Source organism: Rattus norvegicus, chromosome 16 (assembly GCF_021556685.1).
Source record: "Rattus norvegicus strain SHRSP/BbbUtx chromosome 16, alternate assembly SHRSP_T2T, whole genome shotgun sequence".
In the NCBI taxonomy this organism is placed as follows: domain Eukaryota; kingdom Metazoa; phylum Chordata; class Mammalia; order Rodentia; family Muridae; genus Rattus; species Rattus norvegicus.
Window position 1 is genome coordinate 46570268 of NC_141549.1, and position 16389 is coordinate 46586656.

Sequence of the window (16389 nt, forward strand, 5' to 3'; positions counted from 1 at the left end):
ACTCAAAGTCAATGTCCTTCACAGGCTTAGTCATAGAAGGAAAGGTGTTACAGTAGAAATGGTACCTATCTATGAAAATGAACATGTCACTTTTATTTCCTCAGATGAAATGATGAGATGAGAGCTGTACCCAAGCTGTGTATAAACGTGGCTTGGGCTGAACCCAGATCATTTCTATCTAACTATCCCTAGGCCTAAGTCTAGAAGCTTCTAGCCTCCATACAATCTAATATTGTGCAAGCCTGGACTTTGAAAGCTTCAGCTTCCAACCTTTGTCTTTTAACTTAGGCCTAGAATGTTTCACCTCTGAGACTTGCTGCTGAACAAACTCATTCTTTCTAGCTCTTTCTGAACTCTGGCTGGCTAGTTCAGCTCTGCTATTCTGGCTAATCTCCTCTCCAAACTGATTCAAATTGGCTTCTTTTAGCTTCTACTTGAATTGCTCTGATTGGAAAGACTGCCTCTGAACTCCATGAACTGATTTGCTCTGAACTAAAGTCTACTGAACTGAATTGTTTGGGAATAAAGGTGTGTACTAAAAGCATGCCTGCATTCCAGCCAGAGGGATCAAAGGTGTGCATTCCAGCCAGAGGGATTAAAGATGTGTGGTGTGCCTTTATGTCAGCCAGATCGCATATTTGGATGTGATCCTTTGCCAGAGCAGCCATGTTACTGAGTTAAAATCTCTTTCCATATCTGAATTCCTTTATGACAAGGATTGATAGCAAAGGGGTCTGTGCTGCAAGGGAGAAATAACTAAGCTGCTTATAATCGTCATCCCTAAACTGCTCACCATTTCCCCAAAAGAGGCACTTGTGGGACTGTGAGGACTAATGGAATGGTCACAGCATTTGGCTAATGCATGTTTTATTAATGGCTCATTAACCACTGATGGAACCAAAACTAAATGGGAAGCTGTAGCCTATAGAGAGGGTGAGGAAATGCCTATCACTGAAGAAGGAACCACCAAATCAGCACAATCCTGTGAAGTAATAGAAGCACCTACTGACTACAACACAAACAGCTAAGGAAGGCAAAAGGAAAAGGAAAATCTATATCTTTGATTCGTGGTGCTTGTACAGTGGTATAGCTATCTGGTTATCAAAGTGAAAAACCACTAATACCAAAGATATTTGATCAAGGGTGTTATGGATAGAAATGGCAAGATGTAGCAAGACATCGAAATTTATCTAACCCACGAAGATGCTCATACAGGCAAGACAAATGACATGGAAAAATAATGAAATAGTGGACAAAGTAGCATTATGGTCACTTAAGATTAGAATGTTAAAACTTGCTAGGGAACAAATTAGAAATAAATCAGCAAGGATGATAGATTACTGAGTTGGTAAACTTGAAAGTTTAGCCTTTGTACTAAAAAACATGAGAGAAACAGAGAACCAAATTTAATCAGAACAACCCCATGAGAATAATTATTAAAAAGATCCCAGACTGGAAGATTAAGAAACCTGAGAATGTTAGCAAAATTAGTAAGGAAAAGATCCTATGATTACATAAAACATTAGGACACATAGAGGCATACGCTTTGTTCCAAAGATTTGATAAAAGAACTTTAAGATATCTTGGCAGGCCTGTAAACAGGCCTTTAGAGACTGCGACTTTTGTCCTGCAGTTAAAACTAGATTTAGACATTGAATAGCACTTGTAACATGGTCTCCTAAACAATTTAATTAAAAACTACATAGAGATTTCATTGGATTCTTGAATACTCACCAGGGCCTATACGCCTGCACCCTTGTATTGTACATGTAAGCACGGGACTTGGATTAGCTAAAGAAGGTCATAGACCAGTTGGCAATAATATACACACTCTTTTGTTAGACAACCAGATATGGCTGTCCAGTAATAATTGAGTAAGATCAAGGAATACACTTTACAGGATCTAAAGTCCATAGGTTCCCAGACTCTAGACATACAATGGGACTTCCTTCCATATAATCAATTATAGCTGACAATATAGAAAGATGGCGTTGACTACTCATAACCAAGTTATTATAATTCAAAGATAACCTTTTGAAAAAGGCTATTGAACTTGTATGCAATGAATAAAAAAATGAGACCAAGATTGAATAAAGTTCCTCCTTTAGAAGTAGTAAATCAGTCTTAGAACAATCACCATAAAGAATAATTTCCCTATAAATAATTTCCAGACCATGAAGAATAATTCCCTATAAATATGTTTACAGGGACAGAAATACTCAAACCTGAAGGGAGACAGAAGTCATGGCATCCAGAACAGGCAATACAATCTGTACCACAGACAAGAAGAGCAATAAGAACCTTAGAAAATTAGATGATCTATACCATAATGTGCCTAGGACCTAACCCAATATATTAGATTTGGACTTTCCTGATGATAGTTATAATCTTAGGATTAATTTATTCAGCATTGATGTTAACTGGGCATTATACTTCTGTGCAGAGAAGAAACTAGCACATAGCATGGCCATAACAAATTATACCCCATGCTTCATAGAAACTTTAACAAGAACATAATAGAGAACACAAGACAGAACAACACCATGACACTGATCTGCTGGACCAAGGCCCCCAGGACTGTTCCCTGGAGTCCTTCTGTCGAATTATCTATGTTTAGCATTACCCAATGAGTCAAGCTCAGGTTCTTTGATACAATTGTTTGGGTCCCCATTGCCAATACCTACAGCTACCAGCTTGTCACAATTGGAGATATCAGTCATCAACTTTATCAAAAACTGTATCTACAGAAGCAGGAGTGATGAATAAAGTAACCATCATACCAACAGCTACAATAACAAATAAACCAAGAGTAACGTATATTGGTGACTTACTCTACCACACTTTGGATAGATTCTTCCAAAGTACTGGAGTCATGAACACTTTATCCTAAACCTCACACCCACCAGGAATGCCTTTGATCTCAATATGCTCATTGTGAAGGTATTGGTAATTCAGGTTTTGGTGCAGTTATTGTGATGATTGGAGAAAGGCCAATGCCCATTTTGCACCAATTTTGAGTACCACAGTCACCAAAGACCAAGAGAAAGTGAAAAGACAAATTTTAAGAAAACAAACCTACTGAAATGCCATTTAACAAGATTTGGAGAAATATCACAGCAGCACCAGCAGTCTACACCTTCTACTAGAGAGAGGTATGTCCTCAGTCATCCTTCTGCCTTACAATGAAGAAAAAAAGAGAGAATAAGATTTAAGATCCTAGGCATAGAAGACTCCAGGTATGGATTTGAAATAGTAAAGAACAAAAAGTTCCTCTCAGCATTGTTCTCACCCTACACATGGTTGATAAATAATATGTTTGGCTACCAGTACATTAAAACTACTGGGATCACAAAAAAGTACATTATTATCTAGATTGGGATGAGTACAAGGAGCCAGATTATTTGACTGGGGAGACACCAATATCAGCCACAATAAACCCATTCAATCCCACCAGTTTGCACAACTGTATTCCTGTCCAGAGATCACCATTTCTCTCTTAGAATGTGATCCCATGACCTTATGGATTTTAAATGCCCAAATTCACTATTTGTATTACCCACTATTTGGATTACCTGCAATTGAATAAGTCAAACATGACTACATTATGTGTAGATGAATTTCCCAACCTATCCTACTAGGATAAAATGGATGTATGAAATAACCACCTGATATGGAAAGTAAACGATTCATTTCCACTTATTAATTGACTGGCTGGAAAATGCAGCATTGGGGAATACAACATTGCAGGTTTCCATTGATCTTGACTGACCTGCTGACACAACCCTTTGCATCATATACATATACATATACATATACATATACATATACATATACATATACATATACATATACATATACATATACATATACATATACATATACATATACATATACATATACACATACACATACACATACACATACATATACATATACATATACATATACATATACATATATATATATATATATATATATATATGAATGACACCATTTAATTGGGGGTGGCTTACAGGTTCACAGATTCAACTCATTATCATCATAGCAGGAAGCATGGCAGCCTGCAGGCAGACGTGGTTCTGGAGAAGTAGCTGAGAGTTCTACATCTTGATCTGAAAGCAACCAGGAAAAACTGACTTCCACAATGGGTGGAGGTTGAGCATAGGACTTCAAAGCCTAGTCAGACTTCAATGGACTTCCTCCACCAAGGTCACACCTACCCCATCAATGTCACACTCATTCCAGCAAGGCCACATTTCCTAATGATAGCACTTCCCATAGGCCAAGCACATTCAAATCACCACAGGAATCATTTTCTTTTGATACACGCACACTTAGGTTTAATGAATTGAAATTCACTGAGTTCTAGAGAAAGGAAACCATCACACATGGGCTGTGTGGTGTTTTGAATAAAAATGGCCCCTGTAGGCTAAAATATTTGAATGCTTGGTCATGAGGAAGTGTCATTACTTGAGAAGGATTAGAAGGTATGGCCTTCACTGTTGGTGGGAGTCACTGGGGTGGGCTTTGTTTTTCTTTTTCTTACATCAGATTATATATATATATATTTTTTCAAATGTAATCCCCGTTCCATGTTTCCCCTTGAGAACCAACTATCCCATTCTCCCTCCTCCTGCTTATATTAGGGTGCTCCCCCCCAACTCCCTCCAGCCTACCCAACCCTGGGATTCCCCAGAACTGGGGCATGAAGACTTGACAGGACCAAGGTCCTCTCCTCCCACTGATACCCAACAAGGCCCACCCTCTGCTGCATATGCTGCTGGAGCCATGGGTCACTCCATGTGTACTCTGGTTGGTGGTTTAGCCCTTGGGAGGTCTGGGGTGTCTGGTTGGTTGATATTGTTCTTCTTCTTATGGGATTGCAAACCACTTCAGTTCCTTCAGTCCTTTCTCTAATTCCTTCATTGAGGAATCCAATTTCAGTTCAATGGTTGACTGTGAGGATTCACCTCCGTATTTGTCATAACTGTCAGAACCTCTCAGTAGACAGCTGTATCAGCCTCCTGCCAGTATGCACTTCCTGGCATCCACAATAGTGTCATATGGGATGGATCCCCAGGTGGGGCAATCGCTGGATGGCCTTTCCTTCAGTCTCTGCTCCACACTTTGCTTCCATATTTCTTCCTGTGAATATTTTTGTTTGCCCTTCTAAGAAGGGCTGAAGCATCCAAGCTTTGGTCTTCCTTCTTCTTGAACTTAAAATGGACTGTGAATTGTATCTTGGGTATTCTGAGCTCATATTCTTTTGTTTTAGGATAAAATGTTCTATAAATATCTGTTAACTCCATTTTGTTCATAACTTCTGTAAGTTTCACTGTGTCTCTGTTTAGTTTCTGTTTCCATGATCTGTCTATTGATGATTGTGAGGTGCTGAAGTTTCCCACTGTTATTGTGTGAGGTTTAATGTGTGCTTTGAGCTTTAGAAAAGTTTCTTCTATGAATATGGCTCTTGCATTTGGAACATAGATATTCATGATTCAGAGTTCATCTTGGTGGATTTTTCTTTTGATGAGTATGACATGTCCTTCCTTATCTTTTTTGATAACTTATGGTTACAAGTTGATTTTATTCAATATTAGAATAGCTACTCTAGCCTGTTTCTTAGGACCATTTGTTCGGAAAATTGTTTTCCAGCCTTTTACTCTGAGATAGTGTCTGTCTTTGTCACTGAAGTGTGTTTCCTGTATGCAGCAAAATGCTGGGTCCTCTTTACATATCCAGTCCGTTAGTCTATGTCTTTTTATTGAGGACTTGCGTCCATTGATGTTGAGAGATTTTAGGGACCAGTGACTGTTGTTTCCTATTATTTTTGTTGTTAGAAGTAAAATTATGTTTGTGTGGCTATCTTCTTTTGGATTAGTCGAAAGAAATTACCTTCTTGCTTTTTCTAGGGTATAATTTCCCTCCTCGTGTGGAGTTATCCATCTATTCTCCTTTGTAGGACTGGATTTGTAGAAAGATATTGTGTGAATTTGGTTTTGTTATGGAATATATTGGTTTCTCCATCTATGTTAGATGAGAATTTGGCTGGATATAGTAGCCTGTGCTGGCATTTGTGTTCTCTTAGGGTCTGTATGACATCTGTCCAGGGTCTTCTGACTTTCATAGTCTCTGTTGAGAAGACTGGCGTAATCCTGGTTGGTCTGCCTTTATCTGTTACTTGATCTTTTTCTCTTACTGCTTTTAATATTCTTTCTTTGTTATGTGCATTTGGTGTTTTTACTATTATGTTGAGGAATTTCTTTTCTGGTTCAATCTATTTGGAGTACTGTAGGCTTCTTTTATATTTATGGGCATCTCTTTCTTTAGGTTAGGGAAGTTTTCTTCTATAATTTTGTTGAAGATATTTACTGGCCCTATAATTGTGAACCTTCGCTATCTTCTATGTCTATTATTTTTAGGTTTGATCTTCTCATTGTGTCCTGGATTTCCTTGATGTTTTGGTTAGGAGACTTTCCTGTTTTCCATTTTCTTTGACTGTTTTTGTCATTTTTTTTATGGTATCTTCTGCCCCTGAGATTTTCTCTTCTATGTCTTGTAGTCTGTTGGTGATGTTTGCGTCACCTGTTCGCTTTCCTAGGTTTTCTATCTCTCCTTTGTGATTCTTTATTGTTTCTATTTCCATTTTTAGATCCTGGATGGTTTTGTTCAATTCCTTCACCTGTTTGGTTGTGTTTTCCTGTAATTCTTTAAGGGATTTTTGTGTTTCCTCTTTAAGGGCTTCTACCTGTTTACTTCTACTGTCCTGTATTTCTTTGTATTTCTTTAAGGGAGTTATTTATGTCCTTCTTAAAGTTCTCTATCATTGTCATTTGATGTGATTTTACTTCTGAGTCTTGCTTTTTCCAGTCTGTTGGGGTATCCAGGACCTGCTGTGGTGGGATAACTGGGTTCTGATTATGCCAAATGGCCTGGTTTCTGTTGCTTAGGTTCTTGTACTTGTCTCTTGACATCTGGTTATCACTGGCATTAGCTGGTCTTGTTTCTGACAGTGGCTTGACACTCCTTTAAGCCTGTTTGTCAGCACTCCTGGGAGATCAGCTCTGTCCTGGCAGTATTTGGGTACAGAGAGATGTGGCACAGGGTCAGCTCTGGGTGCAGAGAGAAACAGGCAGTATTCTATCACAGACTGCTTCTCAGGTCCTTTGTCCGGAGGGCTCCAGGTGGGTCCCTCAGAGCAGAAGTTTTGCTCTTACCTGTACAAGTAAGTGTCAGCAGTCCTGGGAGGACAGCTCTCTCCCAGTGGGATTTGGCTATAGAGAACAGTGGCACAAGATCGTCTCTGGGCACAGACTAACCCTTGTGTCTTATGATACTGAAGCCCTACCATCTGAGGAGAACCTCTGCAGACACTTGGGGACACTGTGCTTGCATGGTGTTCTACGGAACTCAGATTATACCATAGCATAGCCAGTCATATTTTTTAAAGACATGGCCTGTATACCAGCACAATTTTTCATACAAAAAGGCTTCAACTCCTGTCTCATGAATTAGTATATAGATACACATAGCTAGTCCAACAAAAATCTATATTTTGTTATGCTGAAGATCATTGCACAGTGTTCACACTTTAAATTTCTAACTTCAGTTATAAGCGTATCTCCCCAAGGCTGCTCACCTCTATGGCATATCTTAGCTGAAGGTGAGGTCCAATATCTAACAGAAGTCTCTGATTCGAGGGTGAAGATCCTAGAGGAGACTAAGGAAGCATCTCTCCAGATGTGCAGAAAAACATATTGCTTTTAGTCTCTACTTATATACGGTCCAGTGGCAATCATGGTATTGTAGAACCATGTTAGATTATCCTGAGTGAGGTGAATGATGTTACTGGTTTCTGGTTATCAGGTGCAGCCTGGATGTAATGGGGATCCTGACTGAGCTATTTTTAACATGTCTAGAAGACAGTTTTTACTATGCTCATTACAGGTGTCTCAGTTTTTCTTCTTTGTTTCAGCCATGTATTCACAAAGGGCTTCCAAGCAGGATATAACAAGAAAGCAGGAACCAGAAACTGTCTCCTGACATTTCTGGCTTTGGTCAGGACATTTCTGGAACTGCTGCCTTGGGGTTTCTTGCTCCACCTGACCAGTTTCTATCTCCTGTTCTCTTCACTTTCATGTTGGGTTTTCTACTTCTTGACTATGAGTGGCTTCATTGACAAACAATTTGGAAATACTACACTAGGTACGACAGACTTACCTATATTTATGTATCTTTTGAAGCTTTAGCTGCTCAGGTGGTATGACTTCTTTGTTTCTGTTTTGACTTTCCTAAATCGTTACATTTATCAAATTCTAGAATTGGACGTGGAAGTCCATTTGAATTTCAAAGGGAAGGATAGACCTTGCCTTAGTCATTTTAAGTTATTAATTGTGAAAAGATAATCAGACTTCTGCATGTCAAACCCTGATTCATAAGTTCATATATTCAAGACACTGACGAAGATGTTGAGTATTCTTTTGAATTCCCATGGCAGGGGGGAAAACATCAATGATGCTCACAGTGCCTTCTTCTGTCTCAAAGATGTTTACAGAAAGCATTCCACATACAGTCACATTTAAGGTTGCCATTTCACATGTAAAGGAACTGAGTTTTCTTTCTCTTTTTCTTTTTTCTTTTTTTTTTTTTACCACATCTACTAACTTGTACCTGCTAGTTATTAAGAGTAGCAGTGAGATACTCTATCATTTATGGGAAGGTCTTACTATAAAATACAATTTTCCCTTCACATATATACCTACTTTGAATACATAGCGGGATAAGCTTTCATTGTTTCAGGAGGGGAGTGCACACATTCATCAAAGTTTGAGCAGCTGCATCAGGAGCCTCTGTCAAATTGCAAAATAGGAGACTTGCCACTCCATATTTCATTAAGACCTTGTACATATAGTCATCCATCTTAAATTTGAAATGTGTCAAATTTTCATGTGTCTGAAATATATTCAAATATATTTTCTTGGAGAGTTACACTTCATGAAGGTTTTTCAAGTGCTGAATTTTAGTATTAGTTATGTTTGTTGATCTGATGACATCAACAACAATTTAGCTTCGAAATGAACAGTAACATCACAACACTGGAAGGGTATTTCTACAGCAGCTGCTTTCTACCAAGCACATTTTATTTCCTCCATTCTGGCACGAGGCATTATCTATTAATTATCACAGAATTTTAAGAGTCTGATGCCTTAGAACGGAAACTGTTGTGCTGGTTTTTATGTGAAGGAAGATGCTCACGTGGTGAGTACCCAGGAGAATCATTACCAACAAAGTAGTACAATATGAATGGCACTGGAATTTTTCCATGTGGCTGTAAACTCTTATCTCCAGCCAAGACCCAGCAACACAAATAAAAGGCATGTGAATTACTGTGGAGGCTATGCATTCACTATTGAGAGAAACTGTTCAAGACCAGTGCTACCCAAACACATTTTTCTGTATTACATAATGTTATCATTTAAATATTGTCATTTGAATGTGAAGACCAGCTGTGCATATCAGGACACAGCTGTTGGGTTGAGGTGAAGATAAGCCATCTGGTGCTTGGTTCTGGGTGGTTAAATACCAACCAGGGGCTTTAACTTCAAATCCAGCTGTGATAAACTAAATCGAAGGCTGCATATTATTCCTCAAAAATCACTCATTTGGGATAGTCCTCTGGCATAAATTTTAACCAGAGGTGTCATTGATTGGTTTTACACTTTCAATTAGAGCAGTTGCCAAAACCAAACCAAACAGGAAAAACTGTGCAGGCATTTCATTGTCTTTCTATGAAATTTAAAAAAAAATCAGAAAGTCAGATTTTCTATTACCCTCAAATTATGTGTGTACAGGAAGTAATAAATTTGCCTGGCTTTTCCCATTGCTCAGAATGACGACCAAAAACTCAGATGACCCATAAAGGCCAGTGAGAAAGCAAAGGTGGTGGTTAGCTTGGCTTATGCAGTTTGTTATGTCTGTTGGTATTTGAAACACAAGTCAGCAGAATTTTTACCACAGTTGTCTCTGTCCGGCCTCTCTCAGTTCTGTTGGTACTGAGAACTCAAGGGGCAAGTTCTGAAACCCTGTCTCAGCTTCTTGTGTATGACATGCTGAGAAGGGTATAGGAAGCTATTTGTTTGGGCCCATGTTCTCAGGCATTTTTATTACTATTCTACTGATATTCATTTTCAATATTTCCAAGGAAGCAAACTTTTACTGTAATGGATTGTCATATTATAGCTAGTTAATGACCCTTAAATATTTTTTTTCCTGAAAGAAATGACACTAGACTACATCAGCTGATAGAGTATGTCTTAGATATACTAACTTGAGTACTCAGAAATGAACATGATTGCTATCTTTGATTTGTCAAGTTGTATTTACCTTGGATCTGGATGCATAGCTATATGCAATAGAAACCATTCGTGTACATATAGGTATACTCATTCAACTGCGTCCTTTTTGGAATTGGTATATATAAAACTCACTCAGGTATTCACTCCTTTTATGGGAGTCTGCAGAACTTCCAACAGCTTTCCTTGGTCAGTTTCTACTCCTTGCCAAAGAGCTCGAAACTTTATCAGTTCAGACTAATTTGCCTGTGCTTGCACTTCATATAAATATAACCACAGTTTGCATTCCGTTGTAAATATGCTAGACTTGTCCATATGATTGCATGTGGCTGCCATTCTCCCTATTCCCTTGCCTTATAACATACTATTCCACTGCTTATTTTTGAATCATCCTATTGATTGATTGATTGCAATTTGAGAACATAATTGCATATGTTTTCGATAGAATTTAGCACTCTTTCCCGTAGTGTGGACACTGCCAGTTCCTTGCTCTTTATCAAACCATGACAGATTAAGGAACATTTGTTCATATCATGGATCTATATAGTTGAAAGGAGATTCACAAACAATAGAAACTGTGTGTGTGACTGAGAAGACGGTTTAGCTGGTGAAAGTGCTTGCTGTGCAAGCATGAGATGCCGGATTTGAATTCTCAACATCCACATAAAAGCCATGCATATCTGTGTGTGCCTATCATCTCCATTAGGAGGGCAGAGACAGGTGGATCATGGGATCTCACTTGTTAGCCACACAGTCAAATTAGATTTGATTCAGTGAGGGACTTGGTCTCAAGGGAATAAGGTAGAGAAATGAGCAGAAAGCCTGATGTACCTCCATGTGCACACTTATGTATATTCTGGCACACAGACACACACATGCAGAGAGAGAGAGAGAGAGAGAGAGAGAGAGAGAGAGAGAGAGAGAGAGAGAGAGAGAAACACACAGAGAGAGAGAGACAGATAGAAAAGGCGTTAGTAATGATTCTTTATTGAAGTGCTTCACTGCCCATTTTGTTGTTACTCTGACTCAAAAATTAAAGAAAACCTCCTGGCCAAGAAAGTAAAATAAAGTGGAAGTGATAATATTTAATGATGAAGGTCTAACAATATTTTACCATAGGCAGAAATCACATAAAGTAACAATTTTAGCATATGATCTATCTCTCAAATTTTTTGTGCTACAGAAATCCTAATACAAGGATTTAGAAATATTTCTGTCATTACCTGCAGCAATATCTGGTGTATGACAAACACACACACACACACACACACACACACACACACACACACACACACACACAGACCCTAAAACCAACCAACCAACCAACCAACTAACCAACCAACCAACCAGCCAAAGGAAAATCCCTACCCTCCCAGGAGCACGCAAAATTCTGTCATAGAATGATCTCTGAGAGGGATTATCTTTTCTAAATTTCCTAACATCTTGAATCAGAAAAATTACTATTAGCTATGTTTCCTTGTGTGTAGAAAGGAATTTGAAGAGACATAATGAGTTAACAACCATTTGAGTTTTGGTTGCCATTTCAAAACTATGTTAGTTTCAAATTGAAGGAAAAAATTGAACCTCAACTCAAAGTGGCAGCATATTCCACCAAAATGATCACAGAGAAAGTCTTCAAGTCATCCTTAGTTTTTTCTCCTCTAACCAATATTTATTTTACCAGCAAGTCCTGATAGATTAGTAAATCCCCTAAGTATAGACACTTCTCACAGTCCTGCTTGCCCATAGCCTCACAATCTCTTTCCTACTGGTTACAGTAGACCATTATAAATACGTTTGTTTCCACTTTTGATTCTTATCATAGATTGCCATCCCCTATTGTGACTATAACTTTATTTTGTGAAGTGTATTAGACCTTGTTACTTTACCGTAATAAAAGGAAATGAAAATAGAGAAAGTCTCATGGCCTTTTATTATATTTAAATGAAAATTCTTGGTGGAGAAAAGGTTTCTGGATTGCCAATCTTGAGTTCATAGTGAGATTTTTTTTGGGAAATGTTATTGTCTTAACTGGGCATATAAAAATTTAAAACTCACCCAAAGTCTATCATGTGTCACTAGGATTGTTGAGAAGTTTTTCTACTTCTGTTTTATTTTCAGTTTCATTCAATCAGCCTTCTGCTGATTTTTTTGTCTTGTTTTTCATTTAACATATGGATCTCATTTCTAAGCACAAATTATTTATCTGTCATATCTTTTTATGAAGTATTGCTCTATACATTTCCATCTCTGACTAAATATTTCATTTTCAAGTATATTTTCCCTAATTAACCCATAGAGTTATTCTGTTCTAAATATATGTATTAAATAAATTATAATATATAGTAAATAACACACAATATAAAATATAAATATATAATATAAAATACAAAATATATAGTATATAATACATAGTAATAATACATAACACATAATACATAATAAAATACATAATGTATAAAACTTAACATAATATATAACATGTAACACGCAACATGTAACACATAACATGTAACATAAAACATGTTACATAATATGTAACATAATACACAGTACATAATGTATAATGTATAAAAGATAATGTGACACAAGGTATGTATTATGTTTGATGTCTGGCGTGTAACATATAACAACATATATAACATTATATAATGCATAATGTATAACATATAATGTATAATATATGACATATAACACATTTTTAATAAATACATAATATAATATGATAGGATATATGATATATAATATCTAATATGTAGTACATAACATATAACATATATAATACTTAAATATAACGTGTTATAAAATATGACATGATATATAATATATAATATGCAGCTTATAGAATATAACAATATAAAACATATAACATTACTTATATAATATGTATCAATGTTAGAGTTTCTATAAATAAAGGCAATATATAATTGTGTGTGTGTGTGTGAATTACCAGCTTAGGCTTGAAAGATGGTACTGAGGAAGGGATGTTTAGAAGAAGTGAAAGAAACTAATCGAAGTCAGTGATGGGTGCGATCTAGCAGCTCTGTCTTCTGTTCGAGACACCTTTCTAGACAGCTCTGTAGATAGTTCATGAGTTTTCCAACCAAAGTCAGAAAACCTGTGAGAACAATTCTAATAGAGCTGTAATAGCTCTATAGATAGCTTTTTGATTTTATGACTGAAGTAAGAAAGCCTGTATGTTAGCTCTCCATGTAGTTTTTTGGTTTTCTGACCAAAGACAGAAATAGTGCTAGAAAAAAATTCTAAAAGAGGTATGTTAGCTCTCTAAGCAGCTCTCCTAGCTGCCCAAAGCCCAGTCTTTTATTTACATATTGCATATGAATTTAGTCATGTACCCCAGGTTTACTTTTGATTATCACATGAGTCACCATTTTAGGACCTTTGATTCTTAGACAAGGACAGCAATTACCTTGTTTTTTGTTTTTGTTTTTGTTTTTCTTACAGGGGACATATATTTTAGCAAAAAAAATTTTTTTAAAAAGGTAGGGTCTTTAAAAAGGTATAGTTAAGGCTGGTCTCTATTTTGTCATATAGTCAAGGATGACTTTGAATTCCTGATCCTCCTGCATCTATATCCCAAGGGATGGGACCACAAGCAAACATGCGCACAGTGGTTGGCAAATGCTGTTTTTGCAACAGGATCTGGTAAAGTAAAGTCACCTAGTGAGAACTTGTCAACATGCAGAATTCCATTTTATAAATTGGGTTATTTTGCTTGTTGGTGTCTACTTTCTTGAGTTCTTTATACATTTTCGATATTGGAGTATGCTCAGTTGTAGGGTTGGATAAGATCTTTTCCCAATCTCTAGGTCTTTTTTCCTTTTGAAGGAATCCTTCACCTTATAGAAGCTCCTCAGTTTCATGAGGTCTCATTTATTGTTGATTTTTGTGTCTGAGCTGTCGGTGTTCTGTTCAGAAGTTGTCTCTTGTTCCAATGAGTTGAAGGTTATTCCCCACTTACACTTCTATCAGATTCAGTGTCTGGTGTCTTTGATCTAGTTGGATTTAAGTTTTGTGCAAGATGATATATATGCATTCTTCTATAGGCAGACATCGGGTTAGACCAGAAACATCTGTTGAAATTGCTTTCTGTCTTCCACTGTATAGTCTTGGCTTCTTTGTCAAAAATCAAGTGTCCATAGGTGTGTGGGTTAAGTTCTGTCTCTTCAATTTTATTCCATTGATCAATCTGCTTGTTTTTATGCCAATACCATGTGGTTTTTATTACTCTTGCTTTATAGTACAGGTTGTAATAAAGGACTGTGGTACCTCTAGAAGTTCTTTTATTCTACAGGATTAAGATATCTTGTTTTTTCCCTATATGAAGTTAAGTATTGTACTTTCAAAATCTGTAAAGAGTTGTGTTGGAATTTTTATGAGAATTGAGTTGAATTTGTAGATTGCTTTTGGTGCACTGGCCATTTTTATTATGTTAATCCTACCAATCCATGACCACGGGAGATCTTTTCATCTTCTAATATTGTTTTCAATTTCTTTTTTCAAAGACTTGAATTCTAGACTAGAATTTAAACAAATAAAGGACCCTTGGAATTAAAGTCTTGACTGCCCTCTAGCATTGACATTGCAGCCATACCATTTTCAGGTGAGTCTGAGTGCTTCAACTTCCTGGGTAAAATGGAAAATATGATTCAGATTTAAGACAGAGGATTTGCCATTTGCTAAGCTACTAATATTATTATAATTTCATGGATTCATTATTGATAAACAGAGCTGTGAGAGATTTACTATGCTAGAGGCACAGGGCTTGAGGCAGGGGAACTAATGAACTTATGAGTTGAGTTCAAGAATAGTTTATTTCATGTTAGAACATGAACAATAGTCTGAGAAAGTGAAAAACCTGGGAGAACTTGGAGAAACACTGGGTGTTACTGCAATGCAGATCAAAGAAATGACAGCAGGAGACATTTGTTTATTCTTGGTGAACAGAAACCATTCTTTCTTAAATAGAAAGGAACTTACAATTATTTTAGAAAGCACATGTATATGGTTATAATGACATTAGTATTTAAATAATACCTTTTTAGAAGAATAAATAGGAAATGCTGAGAAGAACAAAAGATGTGATAAATGTTCATAAAATGATTTGGAAACAGAAAACACAAATTCAGAAAACTTTGAGTTACAGGAATTGGAAAGTAACTGATGCTGAAAAACAGGAGCCCTTATTTACTGAGGGCATGAGGCTCAGTGTTTGATAAGTGAATTTCAGATACATCTGAGAAGTGTTAAGGTGAATGCTCCTCACCACGGCATGGTCTCACTTCTGGTTTTCTTACATTAAATGATTTTCAAAATTTAAAAAGTATAAAAACTTTTATGTAACAAAGAAACTGGTCAGATAAGTGTGAATTAAAAAATGTGCTCACCCAGTTTTCTTAATCCAGTTAACAAATCTCAATGGCTCTATGATAATGAAATCTAAATTCAGATAACATCTGTTTATTTGGGAAAGATTGCAAACTAGAAGTTTGGTGTAGAATAGCATGTTTTACAAATATTATTTTAAGAGGTTTATCGGTATAAGTACAAAGACCACAACCATAAATACTTTATGGAAAACTGAATAAAGGGATTTGGATTATCAAAGTAACTTTTTTGGGTACTTTTAGTTGATTCTAATAACGTTATCATTGGTATTATTTTGAAGACAAAAAGAATAAATGTTTACTTAGCAAAACTGTGAACTCCATAGAGATTGATACAATCATGAAACCTAACTAAAAGCCTCATATGATGGACAGTTTTTAGCTACTTATTAAATTAGAAGAAAAAAATATCATTTCAGTTCTCAGAAATGCCAGGCTTCCTTTGTATTTGATTAACAGAGGTTCATTTTACTTATTATATATGTATGTATATATATATATATAGTTTTCTTTCTACATAATTATTAACATGAGATATAAATACATTCCTAGAGCTTATTAATTTAGCCCAAGTTTTATTTAATCATGACTCTTACAAATTCATAGGAAGTAGGTATTCAGAAATTAAA

General features: G+C 36.5%; 1 protein-coding gene and 1 non-coding gene across 1 annotated transcript; one reads left to right on the forward strand and one right to left on the reverse strand.

Annotated features, from left to right (window-relative positions):
* Erich1 (glutamate-rich 1) overlaps positions 1-16389 on the forward strand; it is a gene marked incomplete at its 5' end in the record, with an annotated part of 52793804 nt that overhangs the window by 15699708 nt on the left and 37077707 nt on the right.
* On the reverse strand, positions 13443-13504 carry LOC120097669 (U7 small nuclear RNA). The gene has a single exon (XR_015640534.1). It is a non-coding gene; the product is annotated as a U7 small nuclear RNA (small nuclear RNA).